The sequence below is a fragment of a genome, unplaced genomic scaffold (genome assembly GCF_019419815.1).
Source record: "Pyrus x bretschneideri cultivar Hongxiangsu unplaced genomic scaffold, Pyrus_bretschneideri_v1 Contig152, whole genome shotgun sequence".
NCBI lineage: Eukaryota > Viridiplantae > Streptophyta > Magnoliopsida > Rosales > Rosaceae > Pyrus > Pyrus x bretschneideri.
The window spans coordinates 122102-133418 of NW_025999449.1; the positions used below are offsets into that span (position 1 = coordinate 122102).

Below are 11317 nucleotides of genomic sequence, written 5' to 3' on the forward strand. Positions count from 1 at the left end.
TAATCTACCAAACTTGTAATTGTACTTTCTACTAGTGAGATATGTGCGACTAGAAACTAGTATATGATATTAATCTTTAAACTTTGTAAGTTAAGCATCCAGTATTCAAGCAGTTGCTCTACAGTTATAAAGTAAGTAAAAGGACACTAAAAATATATTATTTCTGTACTTGTATCATGACAGCTAATCGCTTGAATAAGTTATTGAACAGCCAACAGGATCATCTCTAGATCTTTTTGATGAGGATCTTGAGGATTCGTGAATTGTGTCCGTTCAGTGTACATCTTGCGGTCAGTTTTTATTAGGTACTGTTTGTGTTTAATTTTAAATAAAAATATTTAAAATAATTTTTTATCACACGATGTACGATATACAAACACGATTCATGAATTATTGGGTTTCTCACAAAGAAAATTCGGCGAAGATCCGGATTCATTGAACAACATTCACTAAGAATGAGTTAGTTGGGTTTGGAAGATTCAAATCATGACATTGACATGCTTCTATTTTCTGGTCCAATCATACGTTTATTTTCTTCCATGCTATAGCAGACATTGGCATTAGTGATCACTTTAGACATTTCGACATTGAAAACCTCACACATAATAATAAAGAAGATATTTCGTTTTGCATAATTTTGTCAGCAGGTGACTTTGACAGTTTTATTTTTTTCCCTCGAAATTATGTGCAAGTCGTTTTTGATATAAATTTGCGTGGGGGCGTTTATGGATGACTAAATGGGCATGCATAATCAGTTCCATGTCAAATAAGTATTAATAAAAATAAAATGCAATTAGATATGTGGTGTACGTCGCATTATATATATATATATATAGGGGGCTTTTAAGAAAAGAGATTTCCATTTTACTTTTGCAAAAGGTCATGCTTTAAAAAAAAACAAAATTTGAAAAGCAAAATTCGATAAGAAGAATAAAAGCGTAAACGACAATTGATGGTTAAATATAAATCTAAAGTTTATGGATTATGGTGTTGCATTTCAAAGTTAACATATTTATGAAAGTTGTAAAGCTTGTCATTACGAGTGAATGTTGATTTTTTTTTTTTTTACATTTTTCACACTTCTACAATAATTATTATGAACTTTTTATTAATTTTGCAATAAAACAAAAAACATTATTCATGAGGGTTTGGAGGGTTTTAAAAATCTAAATGAAGTTGGAACTATTGTCTAAGGTTGATGGATACAATCACAAGCATTTATATATTCTTTCTCATTTTTTACACTTGCATTAGTTATTATGAATTTTTATTTGTTTTGAACTCCCCTAAAAGTACTATTCATGAGGGTTTGTAGGGTTTTAAAAATTCAAACGATGATGTACCCATCTCAATGCTTAGGTGATGCAATCACGAGCTTTTGCATATTTTTTTCACTTTTTTTCGCAATTGTAAATTAATTATTATAATTTTTAATATGTTTGGATTTTTAAATTTTTTGATATATTTTTTTTTAATGTGTTTTATAATGGTTTTACTCTCATTTTTAAGAGGATAAAATGTTAGATCCCACATCACCCAGGGGAGTGATCCTTATATGTATATTCCCATCTCTACCTAACACGAGGCCTTTTAGGAGCTCACTGGCTTCGGAGTTCATCGGAACTCCGAAGTTAAGCGAGTAGCATGCGAGAGCACTCCCATGATGGGTGACCCACTGGGAAGTTCTCGTGTGAGTTCCCAGAAATAAAACCGTGAGGGTGTGGTAGGGGCCCAAAGCGGACAATATCGTGCGCGATGGAGTCGAGCCCGACTCGAACCGCCCCTAATTACAATAAAGATAATTTCGCACTGTTGTTTTCTCATTATTAATCTTTGATTTATTAAATATAAAAAAAGGAATATGTGGAAGATAAAAATTATTGCGAAAATCATCTCTGAATACTTGACCTACCATGCTTGCAAATGTATTTTCTATACATGAGAGATGCTCAACTCATAATTAGTACATAATATTAATCGTTGAACTTTCTAAGTAAGGAGAAATTTTTTCGAGTATCCAATATTCAAGCAGGTACTTTACATATTATAAAAAAATTGAAAAGACATTAAAAAATATTTTATTTTCTTTAGTCGTATTGTGACATGCCGAGTATTGCTTGAATACCCATACTTACAAAAAAACTTTATCGAGAAGGAGCATTAGTAATGACTAATGATTTAGTCGGGGGTTTGGAAGATTCAAAGTATTACATTGACAGGCTTCTATTTTTCGGTCCAATTTGCAGACTTCAGTTTTATTTTCTTCCATGCTTAATTTCATATTGGACATTTCGACATTGAAAACCTCAACCATAATAACAAGAAGAAAATTCGTTAATTTCAAAACATGTAGTTAGGGATGGGTAAATACCCATCAGTTATGGGTAATCGCCGGTTACCCATAACCGTAATCGTAAAATTTAAATGGGTGGGTAGTTTATCAGCCCATTTAAATTGCATAGTTAAAGTTATGGGTAACCGTTTAGATAAATAAACTGTTATGGGTATAACCGTTTACCCGTGAAATTTAAATAGGTGGTTATGGGTATTAACCCTAATTATAAACGGATAACCATTTACCCGTTTATTTTACATATATAAAATTAACACAAACTATGTTCCCTATCAGACAAAACTTAAATCAATGATATTGACTATAATGCATGGTTTCTGTAGTTAATATGATATAGACTCAACACAATTTGACGGACTTGTAGCCATTATATCAAATTTCAAGAGTTCAGATCTTCGGATCCTTAAGACTTGGTGGGAGAGATCCGGCTCGGATCTCTGTCCCAGTTTGAGAATATATCATCTCACTGCATGTGTCTGGATATATGCTAGTGCTGCAGTGCAATTGAAAATTTTTAATTTGGAGAAAAGATGAACTTGCTCTTGCTTTTCATCTTCTCTCTCATCAACTCCTTCGGATTATCATGTAAGCGACAAGCTATCCCTCCCTTTCTCTCTCTAAGATTTTTGTTTAATTCAGTTGTTCAAATTTTGGTGACAATTAATATATGATGCAGATGGGTATGATCCATTAGATCCATATGCCAAAATAACAGTTAGATGAGATTTTCTGCAGCAAAGTGGAACATATTATATTTGTGTTGAAAAAACATGTAGACTCCTCGATTGTCAAATGACAAATTTTTCTTTGTTAATTTTTAAGTTGTTAAAAAAACATGTAGACAGATGAAAAAAAAGGTAAACGGTAAAAAAGAAAGAATAAACGGGTTAAAAAAGGGTAAATAGGTAAACGGTTACGGTTAAATGGGTACGCGGTTATGAGTATGCTTAATCATTTATAAACGGTTATGGGTATAGTTATAACCTTTTAGGCAAATACCCAACGGGTAAACGGTTATACGGATATAAGCATTAACAGTTATAGATAAATAATTACGGTTACCTGCCTATCATAACCGTTACCCATCCCTACATGTGGTCTTGACAGTTTTATTATCTCGAAATTCTGTGGAAGTTATATGGATTACTAAATGGGCATACAGAAACCTTGACCTAACAATAACATTTGGCTACCTAAAACGCGTTTAGATATGCGTGTGGGTCCCATATATATGTATCTGTGGAAGTTATATGGATGACTTAATGGGCACACAGAAACCTTGACCTGGCAATAACATTTGGCTACCTAAAACGCGTTTAGATATGTGTGTGGGTCGCGTGCGTGTGTGTGTGTGTGTCTGTATGTATGTATGTATGTATGTATGTATGTATATATATATAGCTTACTTGCTTAGCTAGGGGAATGAAGGAGCCAAACTTTACCTCTACTAATGAAAATGGTTCCCTTCCTTGTATTGCTATTGTTATCATCAAAATTAGTGTTTGCCAATATTTCACAAGATCAAATACACAGTCTCTCTCTCTCTCTCTCTCTCTCTCTCTCGTAGACATTAAATGATTGTTTTGGCTGTTTGATACCTATTTAAATTTTAATTTAAAATAAAAAATAAAAAGCTAAAAGTTATTTTTGTGAGTGTGTTTTCAATATAATGCTTTGATTTCGGTTTAAAATTTGTAAATTGAATGGTTGTTGAATGAGCTTTAACATCTAGTCATCTATAATGATGAAAGTTTCTTCTTGTTAATTCAGAAGATGCAAGGAAGATGGTTTTCAGTATGTCGCCAATGCAAATGGAGGTGATTCTGGCACGGAAACTTGGAAGATTCCCAACTCCTCGTGCGATGGTATCACCAGGTGACAAACCGTCTGGATCGTGAAAGTAGCTATTGTGACATATATCCCTGTTGTACTGGCTAGCAGTGTCACATCAACAAGCTTAACGGAACGGTGTTTAGTTTGTTAAGTAGTTGGGCGAATCTCTCCAAGAAGATTAGTATCTTTGTTTGTAGTAAATTTTTCTACATGTTTATAATAGCATACTTTTAAATAAGTGTTTATTAAAAATTAAAAATAAATAAAAAATAAATAAAGTGTTTCTTGTAGGGTTTAAGATTGCTATATTTTTTTAATAAATTGTTTCTATTGTATTTTAAGAAGAATTAGCTGCAAAATAAATTAGTTGAGTTTGATAAACATCTTTTAAAATGTTGTGGATATGAAAAGCAATGTAAAAGTAATGTCTAGAAGGATAAATAATGTAATTGTTTAAAGGTAATGAGCTTATGAATTAGAAATATTCTAAAGGCTCAACTCTGTTAAAGCGATTTTTAAAAACAACCTATAGGCTGCAAGCGATTGCTTTTAAAACAAGTAATATATTTTATTTTTACCAAATATTTTTTTACTATTTAACTTTAAAATGAAGTAATTTTTAATTAAAAAAAAAACAATATCAAATTGAGCCAAAGTCTCCAGCGAATCCTTAATACTAGTTGAAAGTTGAAAAGCCAAATAAGTAAAGGTAAATCCAAAATAAGAGTTGTTACCTAGCTGCTATAATCTTTGTGGGAAAAAACAGAATGCGGCAAAAAAAGTTAAGCAAAAAAGTTGTTCTTGTTAACAATGTTAGGCATGGTGTAGCTAAATTTTGCGAGGCTTTTTACATGCAAGTGTTTAGTAACTTAACACTTTAAAGAAAAACACTTTAAATTCAACTTTGCTGTAGTATAAATTTAGAGGGATAGAGATTTGCAGGGCTTGAGGAATATTAGAAAATACGAGAAATTATTGGGAGAAATATCACTAGACTAGGTCAAAGTCATGTTGTAGATAAGTGGCTTGTTAATAAGTAATATTATTCATATCATGTTTTTGTACCACATTTTCATATCATCTTGGGTTTTGCAAATTTTTTAAATGATGTGGCCATTTACCTCAGATATCATCTAAGATGGTATAAAAATATGGTATGAATAGCATTACTCCTTGTTAATATGAGAAATTATCAGGTAGTACTGTAATACCACGTCGTCCGTGATACTTTCATTCACATTTGCTATTATTTTTAGACTGTTGGAATTTAATATTATTTTTGCTTTTTAAATAAATTAAATATAAAAGAAAAAAAACCAAAGGAGATCAGACGATCTCCTTCTTGCATTTGGATGGAGCGATGGTGCTGGTCATAATCAGGAAGGATGGTTCAGATTACTAGCTTTAGGCCCTGTTTGGTAGATCGGATAGGATTAGTTATACGGACTCGGGTGTTTGGCGTTCACTCGTACTAAATAAGCGCCGGATTAATTTAACCGGTCGAATGGGATACACAGTATACACCCGCTTAATAAAACCAACCAAAACGCCAGGATTATTTAGTCGGGGAAGAAGAATAAGAAAGTGAGAGAGTTTGGGGGGTGTGGCAGAGAGAGCTGGGGAACAATTATTTGGGATTCTTCTGCAGTCACGGAAGAAGAAGGGAGATAGAGGAAGGGTGTTTGGGGGGTGCAGAGAGATTTGGGAACAAAAAAATGATTTCACTTTTTAAAAAAAAAAAAAAAATTTAAGTTTGATTCCTCCTATCTAGTATAATATCAAACACAGTATAAATAATACAGTCACTAGTCTGATACTGCACCAAACACCCGACTAATTTAGTCAGTACTATCCGGTGGCTATTTATCCTAACCGACAGAAATAGTCAGTACAATCCGAGCTGCCAAACAAGGCCTTAGTGATAATCAGACGTGGGAGATGTGAAATATAATGCAGAAATATACCAATTATTTATATGATCAAATATATCAAATCAAATGTATAATCACTATCAGACTCATAAAAGATTAAAATAGGAGAAAATTAATAAGAATACATGGCCTATGAACCAAAGAGAGGTGCGATGTCGCTACCCTAAAGCAGTAGACGCCTCCCTACGTGCAGGTTATGGCGATGCCTACAACTCCAAGATACAACCCAAAGCCTCACATGATGTCTGATCCGTTATGCACGCCAATGATAGACGGGATTGCCAAGTAAGAATCAATTGCCCAAGAATTGTAAAGTAAGAATGTAAATAGAGATGTGAAAACTGAGGGAAACAGAAAAGTTGTTGGCGTCTTATGTTTTCTGTCTGAGGTTTTTTTTTTTTAGAAATAAAACACGACTCTTAAATATTAAAAATAAATAAAATAAATAATAATAAGTTTTGAATCTTTAAAATACAATATAATTAAAATAACCAACAATCCCCCACAAGATTCAAAACTCTATGAGGAATAAAATAGACACAATTGAAGAAACGGAAGTTTGGGCAATTTGTATACCATGCATAATTTTCATCTAAAGGGTAGTGAACTAAGTCTTGAACTAGACTCCTCTAATTCAGATTACAACATATGACACACATAGTATTGATCAAAAACTTGGCGCGGGTTAGCGTTATTAATGGCCATGTGCTCAACTTGATTCTCATGAGTGTTTTTAGAGAACAACCAAATTCTCACAGTCACGGCCTCATGACTACTCTCACTTAGGTGAGTCCTCCAAGAGTACATGTGACCTATACTTTGCGGGAGATTGCCCGCCTTGGAACTCATTCAGGACAATGTCCTTCCTTAACATCACATATCATCAGCACAAATGCCATAAGGATGAGCAAGGGATTTTATTTCAAATCTCCTATTTTAGAATGCTGGAATATAAGTCACGCAATATGGATTGTTTCTACCCATTGAACATTCTTCATGGGATCTCCAATCACAAAGGTTGGGTTTCTTCCCTAGGTGACTTCCTTATGGGTTTAAGTCCATCCCCCTCGACAAATCTAGGACTCCATTCCTAGATAGACCTTTGGTCAATTGATTAGCAATGTTCTTTTCCGACTTCACATGGTCCAAAGAAACAACTTCTTTATTTAACAAGCTTCTCACAAATTTGTATCTAACATTAATATGTCTATTTAATTTCTTATTTGTATGTGTCTGCCTCACTAAATCTATCACAGCCTTAATATCACAATGTATGAAGATGGCAGGTATAAGCTTGCTCACCAATGGGATATCAAGCAAAAAATTCTTAATCCATTCAGCCTTTATACATACAGTATCAAGAGTTATGAGTTCAGATTCCATTGTACTTCTAGAAATTATTGTTTGTTTCTTAGATCCCCAAGATATAGCTGCTCCTCCCAATAAAAATACATAACCTGAAGTAGATTTCACTTCAGAGCTATCAGTGATCCAATTTACATCACTGTACCCTTCTACTACATAAGGAAATCCTTTATAGTGTATAGAATAATCCATAGTTCCTCTTAGATACTTAAACACTCGCCTTAAAGCATTCCTTAAAGCACTCCGGTGTTCTTTACTTAGATTATGAGTACATCTACTTAGCCTTCCAACCACATAAGCTATATCAGGTCTAGTTTTTTTTGCTATATACATCAAAGACCCAATCATTTGAGAATACTCGAGTTGACACACGGGTTCACCACTATTTTTAAGTAAGCACACATTTGGTTCATATGGTGTCGAGACATGATTGTAATTAAAAAAATTGAACTTCTTAAGCATTTTCTCAATTGAACTAGCTTGGTTTATAATAAAACATGCTTGTGTTCTTTCAACTTTCATTCCCAAAATAATATTGGCTTCTCCTAGATCTTTCATGTCAAATCTCTTTGATAGATAAGATTTAACATCTTTCACAATTTCCAGACTTGTTCCAAATAATAGTATATCATCAACGTAAAGACATAAAATAACACACTGTCCATTGCATTCATCATAGTAGACACATTTTTCATGCTCATTAATTTCAAAATCATATTCTAAAATGACTTTATCAAACTTCTCATGTCATTACTTAGGAGCTTGCTTGAGTCCATATAACGATTTAACCAACTTACACACTTTATGTTCTTGGCCTTTCACTATAAATCCTTTGGGTTGCTCCATGTAAATTTCTTCATCTAAGTCTCCATTCAAAAATGTTGTTTTAACATCCATTTGATGAACTACTAAATTGTGTATAGAAGCTAATGCTATGAGGATTCTAAGTTCTCTTTTTCCAAATTTCATATGGAGTAGTAGTGTTGTCTTTAATGATTACTCTATTTAGTACAAAACATGCAGTCAAAATTGCTTCCCCCCACAAATTTTCTGGTAATCCAGAACTTAAAAGCATTGCATTCACCATGTCCAATAAGGTCATATTCTTCCTTTCTGCAACTTCATTTGATTGTGGAGAATATGGTGCTATTACTTCATGTATAATACCATGCTCCTCACAAAAAACACTAAGATCGGTAAGAGTGTATTCACCACCTCTATCAGACCTAAGTCTCTTTATCCCTTTCTCTAATTGATTTTGCACTTCTGTCTTGCAAATCTTCAATTTGCCAAATACTTCATCCTTGGTCTTTATCAAATAAATATAACAATACTTCGAACAATCATCTATAAATGTGACAAAATACTTATTACCAGCTCTAGTAGGTAATCTATTTGAGTCACAAGCATCACTATGTATAAGTTCTAAAATTTGGGTATTCCTTTCCACGGTTGTTTTACTTGTACAAAAATTTCACACTTATGCTTAAGATTCATATTTGACTTTGGCACTAGGTCCAAATCCATCATTTTCTTAATTTTGAGCAAGTTTACATGTCCCAAACGTCCATGCCAAACATTACTAGATTCAATATTGAGAACTTCTTGAATATTATTGCACTCGGAAGAAACACTTAACTTAAATAATCCTTCACTGATAAAACATTTTCCAATAAATACATTATTCTTAGTTATTACAACCTTATTTGATTCCATTACAATTTTATAGCCTTGCTTTACTAAGCATGATCCACTAATTAAATTTCTTCTAATATCAGGTACATGTCACACGTCCTTCAAAATTAAGACCTTTCCAGATGTCATCTTTAGATCTATGTCTCCAATTCCAAGAACTTGTGATAGTGAGTAATTTCCTAGAGTTACACATCCTCCATCTGATTTCTGATAGATTTTAAAAAATTCACGATCAAAACAAACATGTACGTTAGCTCCAGAATCTACCCACCGATCCTTATTTTCATAAGTAAAATTGACAAAGGAATCATACTTAAAATGTGTTTGAGAAGATTGTTGCTCCATCAACATATTCACTTGGGCTTTTGGACCATTATGATTTGACTTATACTTGTCCTCCTTAGTCTTCTTGTAGAAGCAATCCTTAGCCTTATGATACGTTCTTCTGCAAATGAAGCAAACCCCTTATCTCTTCCTTGATCCTTAGTCTTCTTGTAGAAGCAATCCTTAGCCTTGTGATAGGTTCTTCCGCAAATGAAGCAAACCCCTTATCTTTCCCTTGATCCTTAGTCTTGTGGAAGTTCTTATTTTAGTTGCGTGATTTGAATTTAAAATTTGTTCTTCTAGGTTTGAAATTCTTCTTATTATTTATGGAGAACTTGTTTTTGTTTTTCCCAATTTTGTTGGTGTCATTCTTAACTAAGTTCATAGTTGTTTACTTTTCGGTTTCCTTCTTTTGGCTTAACCTATGTTTCTCTTCAATCCTAATTGAATTTATGACTTGAACCAAAGTAAGTTCTCCTTGTTTATGCTTTAAGGTTCTAGAAAAGTCATTCCAAGATTGAGGCAGTTTATCAATAAGGCAAGAGACTTTAAAGTCCTCACTGAACTTCGTTCATTTCTTTTCAACACCTCTTAATAGCTCTTGATACTCATGTATTTGTTCCCCCACAGACTTATTATTAACCATCTTATAATCATTAAAGTTTGAGACTGTGAACCTATCCATCCCAGCATCTACAATTCCATATTCCGCTTCTAAAGTTTCCCAAAGTTCTTTGGTGGTGGACATAGTAGCATGATACACATCACAGAGGTGATCAGAAAGAGCACTTGTTGTGACAATGGTACTTTATTAGTTCAGGGGTTAATCTAGAAGATGACTCTTTAGAAGAGGAATCTTTGTTTGATTGAGTTTCTTCAAGTGCGGATACAAGTCCTAAGATAGTTAACCAATATTTCACTTGTTTTTGCCACCTACGGAAATTATGGCCACTAAAATTTTCAGGCTTAACACTATTGGCTTCTTTTAGGCTTGCCATTTGTTATGTAATACTGACTAATAACAAGTGAGAGATATATAAGATTGCTATAATATTGTAGAGATTAAAACAAATTGTCACTCAAAAATTTTAACAAGTATAGGATAAACTATACTGCTATATAATAACCACAGATCAATTAATAATGATATCATTCACAGATTTAATTAAAGCTTAAAACAATTAACAAATATGAGTATGCAATTGTAGTCAAATTGTAATAATCAAGCACAGATTTAATTTAATTCAAGCATAGAAGATGCAAAGTGCTTGGTACTGAATAATCACACACAAATTGTAATAATCACGCACTGATGCAATTGTAGTCAAATCACTTGACAGATAAGCAATATTAAACAATTGCAGTTTACAAGTAATATTTAATAATTAATTGCAGTTTACGAGCAATATTAGATAATTGCAGTTTACTAGTATCAGTATTCAGTATGCAGTATACAAGTAATATTTAATTATTAATTGTAGTTTACGAAGATTATCAACCCCAGACAATAGTTGACAGATTTGCAATATTAAAATGTTTTGGTACTAAATAAAATAAAGAGAATGCAAAGAGTCAAAAAAGCAGACAATTCAATGACAGGACGTAATGAATGAAGGGCAAGGTTTGCCTTCTCAGAAAATCAATGACGAGGACTCGAATAAAACAAATGCACAGAGTCCAAAAGCAACGACAGTACCCGAATGAAAATTCCACTTTCAACACAGGAAAAACTACAATTCTTAATTTCTTAGGGCTTTCAAGGTATTGTAAAAACAGATTGTAAAGTTTGCAATTATATTATCACACTTGTACAATT

At 33.0% G+C, this 11317-nt stretch overlaps 1 long non-coding RNA gene across 1 annotated transcript; it reads left to right on the forward strand.

The window, feature by feature from the left end:
• The first annotated feature begins 3749 nt into the window (after window positions 1-3749).
• LOC125475639 lies at window positions 3750-4476 on the forward strand. The gene is made up of 2 exons (XR_007256970.1): window positions 3750-3885; window positions 4124-4476. It is a non-coding gene; the product is annotated as an uncharacterized LOC125475639 (long non-coding RNA).
• The last annotated feature ends 6841 nt before the right edge of the window (window positions 4477-11317 follow it).